The sequence below is a fragment of the Sinocyclocheilus rhinocerous genome, unplaced genomic scaffold (assembly GCF_001515625.1).
Source record: "Sinocyclocheilus rhinocerous isolate Xijiao unplaced genomic scaffold, SAMN03320098_v1.1 scaffold101, whole genome shotgun sequence".
NCBI classification, from domain to species: domain Eukaryota; kingdom Metazoa; phylum Chordata; class Actinopteri; order Cypriniformes; family Cyprinidae; genus Sinocyclocheilus; species Sinocyclocheilus rhinocerous.
Genome location: NW_015626036.1, coordinates 805,538 through 820,988, shown reverse-complemented (window position 1 = coordinate 820,988; position 15,451 = coordinate 805,538). Strand labels below are relative to the sequence as shown.

The following is a 15,451-nucleotide window of genomic DNA, read 5'->3' as shown; positions in this document are numbered from 1 at the left end:
CCCGGGCCGAGCCGAGCCGAGCCGTGCCGTGCTGTACCGAGCCGAGTCGTACCACGCAGTGGAAAAGCGCCATTACTGACCTCAAACTCTTGAACAGTAGTATATATTTCCAGTAAAGTCATGCCTGAGGTATTTCTAAACTGTTTTATTGTCCTCTATTGTAAATCAGACCACTTTTAGTCAACACACATACTGAAGTTTAGTATTTAACTGATAGTATGTTGAAGTCTTTCCTACTGTATCTCATCACCATCTTTTAGTACTCAGTCAGTAGCTCCTGGTACCATGTTAAGCTAGATTTCTCTCGGGGTGTTTTTCTACACTCATAAACCTCACATTCCTCCTTTTATCATTTCTTATGCTCTTGTTTTTGTACTCCTCCTGCTTTTGTTTTATTAGCGCTTGTCCTGCATGCATCTCTCTCGCCCCTTCCGGTATTAAGAGCGTCTGGCCTGAAGATGTTTATCTGCGTGCAAATAGCTCCAGCTTGTAAGTCACTCATAGTAATACTCTTTTACTTAAAAACTAGGCCTCTCGTGTCGACCCTGAAGATTAATCCTATATTCGGCTCTCCGTGGAGATCAATAAAGCGCCTCAGAGTTTGCCGAAGACCTCTTGGGCGCCTCTGCTCCGGATTGGATTACACTAATATGTTCAAAAGCACTTTATATTTTCCCAGCGCCACTGTCAGTGTGTGCCGATAAAGCTCGTAGAGGGTAAGACTTTGTTTACCGCGGATTACAAGGATTACGCTGCTCTCGCTCGCTCTCCCGGTATCACTACCTCAGCAGATTAAACATCCCATCCATTACTCACTCAGAAGGGCTCGGAGAGCGGCCGCGGCCCTGCGGTTAACTATTACCGAGGGCAGGTGTACAGGTGCTTAATCTCGGCGTCAGGGCGGCTGATTCAGGCCTGCAGAGGCCAGTGGGCCCGACCCGCGAGCGCTAATTCTTTCAAACGCACGCTCTTTGAATCATTTAGCCGTGAATAATTTGGAGATGATGAAAGTTGCTGAAAGACAAGAACTTGGTGAAGTTTTGTGCTTTCTGGGGCATCCGCGATGAAAGCGGCGGCAGAGCGAGGAGCTCATCCTTGGAATGGGTTCTATTTTTAGGCGGCTTTGTTTCATTTCGTCTTGTGCGCTGTCAGCGTCTAAAGCGTTTGTTTAAAATGTATAGCTCCTGTATAGATTCTCAGTTAATGATCAGCTTTATGATTTGGGGTTATTTTGCATATTTTAACGTTGTTTTCACGTGTGTTTATACCAGGTATTAGCATTTGTGTTCCACTAGGATCTGCTTCAGATGGTACACTATTGATCAAACGTTTGGGGTCAGTAAGATTTGTATTGTTTTTGAGTGAAATTAATGCTTTTAATCAGCAAGGATGCTTTAAATTGATCAAAAGTGACATTTGTAATGTTACAACAGATTTTGATTTCAAATAAATGCTGTTCGTTTCAACTTTTCTATTCATTCAAAGAATCCAGAAAAATGAAATGTATCATGGTTTCCACAATAAATATAAGGAAGCACAACTGTTTTCATTGAAGTATCAATCGGCTGCTGAAAATTCAGCTTTGCATCACAGAAATAAATTACATTTCAAAACATATTCAAATAGAACACGGTTATTTTAAATTGTAGTAATATTTCACAATATTACTGGTTTTACTGTATTTTTGATCAAATATATGCAGCCTCATTGAACATTAGAGACTTTTGAGCATACATAATATTCATATTTACAACTTTAAGTTTTATGTTTAAAGATACACTATACAATGTTTGGTTTGAAACTTTTCCTCTGCAAATATCTCACTGTGAACGATTCATCAATGCACATTATTCTAATGGAAAAGATGTTTTGGCAATCTTTCATTTGCTCCGCCTCTGAAACAACTTTCTTTTTCCGATGACATCATCAAGCCCTCTTAATTTCAGCTCCTTTTTGATTTGTAATGTCAGTGTTTGACGGTCTAATCAATACAAATAAACACCCTATTTTTATTCACATCAAATATCCTTTTTAACTTGGAAATATGTCAAATTTTGGAAGTAAAATAGGTTACGAACTGCATTTTAACATTGATTTTATTGCTCATTTTTGGCTAGCAAATGTTGGCGTAAACAAACCTTGCAAAATTACCTATTGATTATTTTGCAAACTGCTGTTTCTAAATATCGAACGCTCTGACGATATTGTTGAAGGCGGCAGGAATAGCTATAGATAGTTGATATCTTCCCATAGAGATGGAGCAGTTTTTTCTTCTCTCGGTTTAATAAACGATACTCCAGTCCGATGTGATTTAGCGGCAGATTCACTGAAGTGGGCTTAACCCTTATCAGAGGCGATACTCCTGCACTAACCGCAGCTCTTAACCTCTGGGGAGCTGCAACACCTTATCTCCATTTGATTCCTGCGTTATTTATTAGATCTCTGCGGGGAGGCTATCGTTCTCTCGCCATTATATCCATCACTGGAGCCGCTCGTGTCCCGCGGCATCCAAACACAGCTTAGCGAATTCTCCATGACAAACACGCTATCGTCTACCGCACCTGTTTGGTTGGTATGTGGCCACTGATTTTTGATTTTGACTGAGCGCTTTCCGTGTCGACGGGGCGTTCGCGAGGTAACCGGGGCGCTGTGTGGATCTTGATGAGGAAGGTGTTTTGAAGAGCCTCCCGCAACGAGAAAGGAAGCGCGCAGGGAGACAGGTGGATGATTAACCGTCAGCGGCCGACGCACCTGCTGGGTTTATGATTTGCCAGCGTATTTACAGCCTTCCACGATGGGCAGAAACGCTCCGAATCAGACGGCCAGGCCTGCTGCGGGTCTCGTGGCTCACCTGCGTGTGAATACTTAGCTGCGTTTTGAGGAGCCAGCGGGGGGAGTTATTAGGCAACCTTGAATAGATTCCCTCTGGTTCTCATCTTTCAGCCACTGACACCAAGATGAACTTCCTGTTCTGCTTGTTCCCTCTGGTTTTTCACCTCCCAGATTGGCTCGTTTCTCCCGCAAGATGCTGTACGCAACACACACATACTTTTATTTCAGCTTGCAACCGAATATAAGGCTTTAAATGCACTGCACTTTGCTAACTTTTGCTAACACAGATAATCTTTGTAGAATGTCCCATAGGAATGAACTGGCGATTTCTGTGAACAGTGTAAAATGTGTTCATAAAGTGGAAAATATTGGAGTATCATTTATAAAACCAAGAGAGGAAAACCGTTTCATCTCTATGGGGAGATATTAAGTATCTCTATCAATTCATGTCCGCTTTAACAATATTAGAAATAGCAGTTTGTGACTCATTTCTAAGTGAAAAATGGTATTTGATGAGAATAAATGTATAGGGAGACCAAGAAACGTTGGCGTAACAAACCAGAATACAGCATGTGATTGGAAAAATTCCTGCTCACTTTAAAAACATCAGAAAATTTTATATTTAGAAATAGCAGTTTGCGAATTACATAATGACAGCTTTTTAACACTGATTTTTGTGTATGTACTTTGACAGTTAGCCAGTTGCCAACTATCATAAAATCAATGTGAAGTGCCATTCGTAACCCATTTGTGACCCTGGACCACAAAACCAGTCTTAAGTGTCAATTTTCCGAAATTGAGATTTATACATCATCTGAAAGCTGAATAAATAAAGCTTTCCATTGATGTATGGTTTGTTAGGATAGGACAATATTTGGCCGAGATACAACTATTTGAAAATCTGGAATCTGAGGGTGCAAAAAAATCTAAATATTGAGAAAATCGCCTTTAAGGTTGTCCAAATGAAGTCCTTAGCAATGCATATTACTAATAAAAAATGAAGTTTTGATATATTTATGGTAGGAAATTTACAAAATATCTTCATGGAACATGATCTTTACTTAATACTTGATTTATCATAAAATAATCATTTTTGGCATAAAAGAAAAATCAATAATTTTGACCCATACAATGTATTTTTGGCTTTTGCTACAAACATGTGCAACTTAAGACTGGTTTTGTGGTCCAGGGTCACATTTTACTCCTATAATGTGACCCATTTCTAAGTGTAAAAGGATATTTGAGAATAATAAATGTAGGAAGATCAAGAAACTTAGGCGTTACAAACCATAACAGACCATGTGATTGGAAAAAAGGTTGTGGAAATATAAGAGGGCTTGGTGATGACTTTTACAAAATAATTTCTGATCATTGTCAGGGCACAAGGTTTATTTTGTGTCAGCAACATATACTAGTACAGTTAGCCAAATCTAAACTCGTAAAATCGGTGTGAAATGCCATTCATAAACCATTTATTTTCAAAACGTGACCCTTTTCTAAGTGAAAAAGGATATTTGATGAGAATAAATGTTGGGTGATCAAGAAACATTGGCGTTACAAACCAGAATAGAGTGTGTGATTAGAAAAAAGGGCGGAGAGCATACGGTATGAAAGATTACAAAAGCAAAATTTGTATGTTAAATAATGTGCACTGATTGTTCAGAATAATCAAAAAGATTGTCCCATAGAAATGAAGTAAAAAGTCTGTCAGTGAACAGTGTAAAATATTGTTATTAAAGATCGTAAAGATGTTACGTAAAGGGAAATCCACCCAAAAATGCATGTTTAATCCACTGCATGATGTCCTCAAGATTAATTTAAAGATTTGATAATGAATAACTTTATCAATATTTTCTATTAAAAGTACCCAAAATACCATGGTAGTATTATAGTATTCTTAAAAGTACCTTACAAAATACTATGGTATATGATTTTTCATTATCATTTGATATGTCACTGTAACCACACTACTTTTTTAAAGATTATATGTGCTCTGGCAGCAACGTTTTACCATGTTTTTGTAAAATTATGCTTCAAACTATACAAACACATTGAACTTCTATAAAAAACTTGTCTGATGTTTTTAAAGCGAGGGTCATTTTTATCAGCCGTGATGTCTTGAAATTCCTGGACTGTGTCTGATTGTGCTTCTACCAGATGCTACAGAATCTAATATGACTGATAATGCTGTTGATGAAATCAATTTAAGCTGCACCCTGGAGCTCATTACATAGATCAAGTGTGTAGTTTGCAGTTCTTATTAAGACTGAACCATTAGAATGCATGCAAACATACTCCATAATACTATTTCTGCAGTTGTATTTCTGCTTACTGTACAGTTTTCCTGTATGCATGGAGAACCTGGACGACCTACTTCATCTGCCCAAATCTGCAGTACACAACCAAAGCACAGAGTGTATCCCGAGGCAATGTACTCAACTTGACCTTCCATTTCCAGTGTGACGAACGAACCAGAACTGTGATTTAGCATCACTGTAACTCAGTAAGTCAGACTGCCAAAAGTGAAGTCATTTTTACACTAAATTGGATTAAAATGCAAAATAACCTTACTTCTGAGATGAACGTGCATAGTGAGGTCATGCAGCGTGCTACTGTTTGAGACGTTTCTACTAAGTGCATAAAAAAAGAAGAAGCCGCAATATGCAGTACATACTAAGTAAATAGCATGCTGGTATTCCATTTACATTCGCCATGGATGTTTCATCATGTAATGACTCTGCTGATTGCTATTGATTAGCATGTGTGTGTGCTTGAACGCATGTGGCGTGAAGATAGTGAAAGAGGCCAAAACTGCTGTTAGTCAGACCCTCGAGCAGACGCAGTGAATAAGCATGCTTAACCATTCCGAAACACATTTCCCCGTGTGATGAGGTGGAAAAACTGCTCAAATGCAGCAGCCCGGGAGGATCCCACATTCAGACCTGCTGTAGCGCAGCTCATCCGCACTACGAAGACAAACACAGCCGCTTGATCGCGCCTCTGACCTACAATCTCCCGGCTCAATGTGTTACTTTATTTTGCAGCTGATTGCGTTTAATGCGACTGCATAAAGGTGGGCGAATGACCAAAATGTGAGGAATTTTATATCACAAACACAGTATTTCTGTTTACTTTGTGTATTTTTGCTTCTACAATGAAAATAGTTCCAAAGAAAGTTGAGCACAATTACCTGTCGCATATCTCTGGGAAACACGCAGCAGTGCTGTTCCTGAACAAATCAGTGTTTTGGAACAAATCGGTTGAGTAAATGCTTCAATAACTCGCTAATAATGGCAGTCACTTTTGTTGTTACTGAATGAGTCGTTGTATATGAACAAATCAGTCGAGTAAATGATTCAATGACTCACTTGTAATGGCAGTCACTTGCTTTGTTCATGAATGAGTCATTAGCCGGGTTTCCATCCAAAGTTGCGAATTTTACTTATGCGCAAAATTGGAATATTGCACAAAACATTTGCGAACAAGCACCGTTTCCATCCAACGAGTCAAAGAGAACAAAATCATCACTTTCTGATAAACTGGCACTATACATCACTAAGAAAAGTAGGAGAAGCTACTGAATATAATAATTTTCCTATATAATAAATTGCTTGCACCTCAGAACGAGCAGACAAAACACAATGAATGTGGTTATTCATTGCTTTCGGAGGTGGATGCTGCTGTTTGGGAACGCAGTCGTTTAACAGTTCTGGGAGGCAATTATACAGAAATACTTTGATGACAGACTTTGCTCTGGCATTTCCGAATGACCATATAACAACATTGCAGATGCTGTGGAGCAAGATCGGTCCGCTGGTTAGTCAGGATTTGCCGTCCCGTAGCGCAAAGTCACATGACTTTTTTGATGCGCTTGGAGGAATTTATTCGCAAAATGCATTTCCATCTCCCATTATTCGCATTAACCCTTTTTCGCACAAGTCAAAAACCACCTCAAGCAAGCTTAAAAACTTTTTTGCGAATTAAGGCATTTTTATTCGAAATTCAGCGTTTCCATCTCTCGATTCTGATGCGATACTTCAAAATGTGCATAAAAGCCGGGTGATGGAAACCCAGCTATTGTTTTTAAGCAAATCGGTTGAGTAAATTATTCAGTGACTTGCTAATAATGGCAGTCACTTGTGTTGTTCCTGAATGAGTCATTGTATTTAAACTAATCGGTTGAGTAAATGATTCAATGACTCGCTTATAATGGCAGTCACTTGCTTTGTTCATGAATTAGTCATTGTGGATAAAACAAATCGGATGAGTAAATGATTCAATGATTAGCTTATATTGGCAGTCACTTGTGTTTTTCCTGAATTAATTATTGTGTTTGAACAAATTGATTGAGTCAATGATTTAGTGACTTATAATGGCGGTCACTTGCTTTGTTCATGAATGAGTTGTGTTTAAACAAATCAGTTGAGATTATTCAATGTCTCACTTATAATGGCAATCACAATATTATATATTGATTTAAAAATGAAGTTTATATTGATTATATTTTAATAGCCATGTGGTAATATCACAATGTCATTTTAAATCTTTCAGTAGCAAATATATTTCTCATAATTGTGATTTTTCCTTCATATTTTTTATGTGACTGTTGTTTTGTCCCTTTTTCTCACATTTAGGCCTACCTGTTCTATTTAGTCTAATTTGGAAATGGGCTTCCATATATATCTACTGTACAGTCATGCCACCCAGCTTTACGTGTCCTTTAGCATTTATTAATTTTTAGATAATGAGCATTATCTCCTGCAGTGCATGCAATTTCAATTGCATTTCACAGGCTCTAATGAGTTTTTCCTGATCTCCCTGGGTCGAGTCCATGGCGCACCAACTCTTGTTTCGCCATCGGCGTGTGGTAACACATGAAAACCGCCAAGCAATAAATCCTCAAATCACACTAATTCCATCAGAGTTTGTCAGAGATGGGGAGATTTCGAGCGGCGTGACCCGGTGAAAGCGCCTCTTTCAGGAGAGCGGAGAGCCGTTTCTGTCAGCCGCCTTTGTACGCGGCCCGCTGACTTTCTTGACAGGTCAATTGAATGGTAAACGCTACAGCGCTGCATTTCACACACAGATTGATCGGCTGTGCCTCGCCGGACACATTAAGCTGCTGGAGTTTGGCACGCTGGTCTGCTGTTTGAGCCGCCCGTCCGTAACAAAACGCTGATGTTTGTTTCCAGTTCGTGCCATGTGGGCCGTTCAGACTGGAGTATATATGGCGATGCATTGAACATTTAGGATATGTTTGCAATGATTTTGGTGGAGACGTACAATTAAGTAACATTAAGTTTACTAATCATTGGATTACTTTTTGGATCCTTTCTTGTCTCGTAACTCGCGGATGTTTTAATAGCATCTCAGATTTTAATTTTGATTAATATTTTATTATATTGTATTTTATAAATTTTTATACAATTTTTAAAATTATGTTTTATTGACTTGTATTAACCTTTTTGAGCTTACTCACTTTAAACCATTTCCCAACCAGTACATTATTATATGTGACCCTGGACCACAAAACCTGTCATAAGTGTCAATTTTTCGAAATTAAGATTTATGTGAGGTAGATATGTGGGGGCGTGTTCGAACGAGCCGTTTTAGGTAGGTGTGGCTAACTCTTAACTTTTATAAAGAATATCTCTTTGGATTTGAGACTTTAGTCTTTATTTATTTACAGATCTTCTTTATGCACCAAGAGCTTGTAACACTCCAAAGAGAAAGGAAAAAGTGAAATCGCATCATATGACCCCTTTAAGACTGCTTTTGTGCTCCAGGGTCACATATATTGATTTTCATCAAAGACTAAAAAAAAGATTAAAATGGCATTTTTTAGCTATATTTTCCAGCTCTAAATGGGACAGGGAATGGTTTTTTGACTCTCTGTTGTACCTATAGTCATCTGATCGCTATTATGCACAATAACAGTGACCCAAGTACACCTCAGTGTCATGAAGTATGCTGCGGTCAGTCTTTATTTTGGCAGGATGTTGTGTATATGAGTCAGACACACAAGGCCTGTGATATGAAAGGCTCACATCGTAGTAAATGCTGTAGAAATGACATTTGCCAACTCTTTTTGTTCGCCCTTGCGTTTCGAGCAGCTCATTGCAGCAGCAGAAGCGGCGGTGTACTGTATTCATCACCTGCCAAACAGAGAGAGAAGAGCAGGAGGCAGAAAGGTCTCTTGAAGGGCGTATGAGGAGGAAGGGAAGGCGTTTGCTCTCAGTCAGTTCACCTTGAGCTGCGCTGGTTTGTCCGTTGGCTAGCGGAGCAGGAAGTGTCAGTGTGCTTTGAGGGCAAGTAATGAGCGAGTGGGGCGTTTAGTTCGTGGATCCGTGTTTGTCCCGAGTCTGATGAGCATAGGTTAATTTGAACTTTTAAAATAGTTTGCATTAATTGAAATAAAATGAACTAAAATGAAAAATGAAAAATTAGACATGTTGCCTCAGCAACTAAATGAAATAATTTAAATTTAAAGTACTAAAATGACTCGAAGCTTCGAAGATTCATCAGAACATCTTGATTCTTTGTTTAATGATTCTGAATCATTCTGTAAAAATAGTGAATTGATTCTGTGTTTATATTTTAAGCATGCTAGAAACATTTTCTTTAAGTAGTTAATTTATTTTGTATGGAAATGGTCATTTATTATATTAAGTGAAAATTAAACACAAAAGTTTATTTATTTTATATGATGATGAAGGCAACATGCTTGCAGTGCCAACAAAAAGGTTTAGTGTGTATTTTGTAGTTGCAGCTTTCCAGTTGTTTGTGTAGTTATTGTGTTTTCCATAATAATCAATAAGAAAAAAATCTGATGCATCAGGAATCATTTTGGATTGGATTGAATCGTGATGTGCCAAATGATTCCCACCCTTATTTAATGCTGAAACTGAATATTTGGTGGATTTTATGCTTCTAAGTTTGATTAGGTAATGAAATGTTATGTTGACAAGCATATTTTTAATAACATGCACTGATGAATCGTTCACGATAAGACCAGAAACATTTATTGAGAAGGCGAAATGCATCAATTTTGATTTCATGTCTGTAACTCATAGTGCTTCAGCTGTCTAAAATGACTTTTTACTATTAAACAGATTCACACATTGAGAGACAGAAAGCAGTGTGACACGCGTGTAAGCAGCCAAACTGAGCATGAACACCCCGAGACATCTCACCCACCCGCCGCGTCCCTCACAGATCAAACCGGCTCTCTGCTTCTGGAACGTGTGAAAAGATGAAATAATGGAGGGCCACAGGGCAGCGCTCGCCGAGGCTTCACAACACCCGCTAATGTAATTGGTTTCAATTCCCAGCACTGCTGCCGCACCCTTCATACCCACAATGCCCCTCCACACTTGTCACTTCCTGCGGCGTGAGGACGAGCACATGAGAATACAGCCATTTAGATTTCAAACACCTTTGTCACAAAAGTGTGAATCACTCTATTTCTGTTTGGAAAGACTGCGGCAGAATTGCTCGCTCTATTCTGAAATAGAAACAAATACATTTATATTATTATTTTAATTATTATATTAGCTTATAGATAAATAAATGTAATTAAATATTGTATAAAACGTTTTTAATAACTTTTTATTAGAGCTGTCAAACGATTAATCATGATTAATCACATCCAAAATTAAAGTTTTTGTTGCACAATATCTGTGTGTGTTCTGTGTATATTTATTATGCATATATAAATACACACACATACAGTATATATTTTGAAAATATTTACATGTCTATATTTATATTCATAAAATGTATATTATAAATAAAGATATTTCATATATAAAAATAACGTATTTTTCTGAAATATTTACATGCATGTGTGTATTTATATATACATAAATATACACAGTACACATACATATATTATGTAAACAAAAACTTTTATTTTGGTTGCGATTAATCGCGATTAATCGCTTGACAGCACTACTTTTTATAGAATTTTATTCATTATAATAAATACATTTGTTATAATTAATATATGTTATTTATGAGTAATAAAGTATTTTATATATATATATATAAATGTGTATATATATATATAAAATCAAAATATAAAAAATATATATAATGTTTATAGTTTTGTTATTTATATTATTATTTTACTACTTAAATGTAATTAAATATATAACTATATATTAAATTATTTATTATAATAATTTAATGTATTGTAATTAATATAATTTTATACAATGGAATAATAAAATTACTCATAAAATTATTGCATAAATTGCTCTATGAAATTATTACTCTATTTCTGTGTGTCACATACTGGACAGAGTGAAATTGTCATCATTTGATGTTTTCCGTTGTGAGCCGCAGTCGTTTGTTTGCTTGAGAAAACGAACATGTTTTTGGTCTCGAGTTTGAAATATTACAAATTTACAACATCAGATTGCTTGTTCTCCAATCAGAGAGTTTGTGTGTTTTTGTGCTGGGAAAAAAATTTGTTTATTGTCTTTGTTTATAAACTTCGCTCGATTTGGACATCTGAACGTTTCCGTCTTCAGACCCAAACAAACACATCAGTTTGCACCTTTTCCAGAGGTTTGTAGCAGATTTGGTGCTGTGTTTCTTTACAGGATTTGACCGAATTGGTGTCAAACAACAGAATATTGATCACATAAACAGTTTAATGAATCATTTGACTTGAGGAAAATATTTTTGCTCAAAGGTTGCTCTTTCGTAGCTCAGTTGTGTTTTAACTTTGTCTCCGATGTTAATGTTTAAATGCTTGGTATATACAAATCTGAGCACAGTTTGAGACGTGACTGAGGTTTATTCTGAATCGTGAGGGTTTTTTGTCTTCATATAAATGAATATGAGATGCATGATGCTTGCAGTCTCAATTTGCACTCCATTCATTCTCATTGCCGTCAGGGAGCAACAGTTGGGATGTTTTTTTTTAAATCTCTGTTTTTCCTGAGCAGCAGATCATAGAATGATTTCTGAAGCATCATGTGACACTGAAGACTGGAGGAATGATGCTGAAAATTCTGCTTTGATCACAGGAATAAATTACATTTTAAAATATGTTGAAATAGAAAACTGTTCTTTTAAATTGTAATAATATTTCATAATTGTACTATTCATACTGCATTTTTGATCAAAAAAGAAGACACTTCTTTCAAAAACATTGAAATATCTTACCAACCCCAGACTTTTGAATGTTAGTGTAACCGTTTAGGAGCTCACTTTCTTCTGATGTCCTTGCAGATTTAGTGCTAGAAGAAATGTCCTCAACACTAGTGTAGAAGGGGAAGGGTGTGTGTGAGTTTTAATTGGCGAGCTGCAGACGGCCGGCCAGCAGAAATTAGAGCTGGAAGCCCCCTGCAGTCCACACACACACACACACACACACACACGCTTAGCAATGCGTATAAATCCTGTCTCAGAGGAGCTGTGAAAAATGACTGGATCGGAAAAAGCGAGCAGGAGAGGGAGGCGAGGAGACTGCCAGAGAACTGTTTGTAGGCTGCCGGTGCCACAAATACATATGGGCATCCGAGAAACAGCGTCCCTGTAGGAAAGACTGCGATAGGATCGCTCGCTCTATTCTGAAATACTTGTGGAACTCATAAAATGATACCTATGTATACAGCTGGATCCGGATATATATACATCTGGATTACATAATCAGATTCCCAAAACGTAAGTGCTTGTAATTAGATTATATTACATTTCAAAATACTCATAATCAGACTACAGTTACTTTTTTATTGATTACATGATAACATTCACACAATAGCAATAAATTACTCAGAATTTATTGAGTTTCCCTAATTCTTCTTTTTCATTGTTTACATTTTCCTTTCTAAAACAGCCTACTGCTTATATACATTCAGTGGACTTTCACACAATCTAAGTGCTTTATTTTGATTGTTACTACTTTAAAATAATTTATTTTTTTATTTTATTAATTGTTAGCTTTTCAATTAACTTACGAACCCCCTGCACTTATGAAACCTTGACGTAATGTGATGTTTAAAGCATTTTATGTTGTTAATAACAATAAATGGAATATATAGTATTTCTCTTTGTATTTTTATATCAGTATAGTACAATATTATCCTATTTAAATCAATGTGATAAATGAGTTAATCAAAAGTAATCTAAAAGAAATCATCAAGTATTCTGATTATATTACCTAAAAAGTGTAATGTGATGGATTACGTTACTAACTACATTTTTTGTCATGTAATTTGGGATATATATATATATATAATACACTGACAAATATGTTCTTCATATCTGTCCAGTGCTGCCCATCCAATCTTTCATCCCCCTCCAGCAGGTAGTGAGGTCATATGTCAGGTTAACATCACAGCCGGGTGGAAAATAATAGCGCCGGACTGCTGCGCTTAGCATTTCCCAGCCTGCCGCTCTCCGCCGGCTTCATTTTCAAACGCCGATGGCCTTGAACAACTGAACTCTGAACTAGATTTTCCCTGCCTGAGATGCCCTTTAATGGGAGCGTTTCTGATGAATTGGGCCGTGCGGAGACCAGTGGAGCCTGACGGAGTTTAGTTCAGCTCGCTCGTAGAGCCTCTCTCTCTCTCGCGCTTTATGACATGTTCACTGGCTTGTCCACACCATATGCTTCTCCCGCGGGTTCGGTGCGCCCGTATGCGGCGTGTCTTGGGGTAGTTTGTTTGAGTTTGTGAACAGACTGTTTTGTTTGTCGAGACCAGGTGTTTCTGATCAAGCCAAATTAGTTGGTGGCAAACGCCAGTGCCAGACACTCAAGTACATGTTCTTTGGGAACATTTGGACGTCTGTTGTGTTTTTGTCGAAACTAGGGATTCAGCAACATCTATCTATCTATCTATCTATCTATCTATCTATCTATCTATCTATCTATCTATTGTTTTTTATCACTCTATCTGTTGTTCTATCTGTCATTCTATCTATCTATCTATCGTTCTATAGTTCTATCTATCTATCTATCTATCTATCTGCCATTCTATCTTATCTATCTATCTATCTATCTATCTATCTATTGTTTTTTATCACTCTATCTGTTGTTTTATCTATCTATCTATCTATTTATCTATCGTTCTATCGTTCTATCTGTATATCCATCCATCCATCATCTATCTATCTATCTATCTATCTATCTATTGTTTTTTATCACTCTATCTGTTGTATTATCTATCTATCTATCTATCTATCTATCTATCTGTTTTTTATCACTCGCTCTGTTGTTTTATCTGTCATTCTATCTATCTATCTATCTATCGTTCTATCGTTCTATCTGTATATCCATCCATCCATCATCTATCTATCTATCTATCTATTGTTTTTTATCACTCTCTGTTGTATTATCTATCTATCTATCTATCTATCTATCTATCTGTTTTTTATCACTCGCTCTGTTGTTTTATCTGTCATTCTATCTATCTATCTATCTATCGTTCTATCGTTCTATCTGTATATCTATCTATCTATCTATCTATCTATCTATCACTCGCTCTGTTGTTTTATCTGTCATTCTATCTATCTATCTATCTATCTATCTATCGTTCTATCTGTATATCTATCTATCTATCTATCTATCTATTGTTTTTATCACTCTATCTGTTGTTTTATCTATCTATCTATCTATCTATCTATCTATCTATCGTTCTATCTGTATATCCATCCATCCATCCATCCATCATCTATCTAACTATCTATCTATCTATCTATCTATCTATCTGTTTTTTATCACTCTATCTGTTGTTCTATCTGTCATTCTATCTATCTATCTATCGTTCTATAGTTCTATCTATCTATCTATCTATCTATCTGCCATTCTATCTTATCTATCTATCTATCTATCTATCTATCTATTGTTTTTTATCACTCTATCTGTTGTTTTATCTGTCATTCTATCTATCTATCTATCTATCTATCTATCTATCTATCTATCTATCTATCTATCTATCTATCTATCTATCTATCTATCTATCTATCTATCTATCTATCTATCTATCTATCTATCTATCTATCTATCTATCTATCTATCTATCTATCTATCTATCTATCTATCTATCTATCTATCTATCTATCTATCTATCTATCTATCTATCTATCTATCTATCTATCTATCTATCTATCTATCTATCTATCTATCTATCTATCTATCTATCTATCTATCTATCTATCTATCTATCTATCTATCTATCTATCTATCTATCTATCTATCTATCTATCTATCTATCTATCTATCTATCTATCTATCTATCTATCTATCTATCTATCTATCTATCTATCTATCTATCTATCTATCTATCTATCTATCTATCTATCTATCTATCTATCTATCTATCTATCTATCTATCTATCTATCTATCTATCTATCTATCTATCTATCTATCTATCTATCTATCTATCTATCTATCTATCTATCTATCTATCTATCTATCTATCTATCTATCTATCTATCTATCTATCTATCTATCTATCTATCTATCTATCTATCTATCTATCTATCTATCTATCTATCTATCTATCTATCTATCTATCTATCTATCTATATTGTTTTTTATCACTCTATCTGTTGTTTTATCTGTCATTCTGTCATTTTATCTATCTATCTATCTATCTATCTATC

The 15,451-nt window shown here is 36.2% G+C and overlaps 1 protein-coding gene across 1 annotated transcript in view; it reads left to right on the top strand.

Moving 5' to 3' along the window:
• The window catches only part of LOC107709247 (tetratricopeptide repeat protein 28-like), a 130,714-nt gene that overhangs the window by 4,355 nt on the left and 110,908 nt on the right, over positions 1-15,451 (top strand). The gene's annotated exons all lie outside the window — the stretch shown is intronic.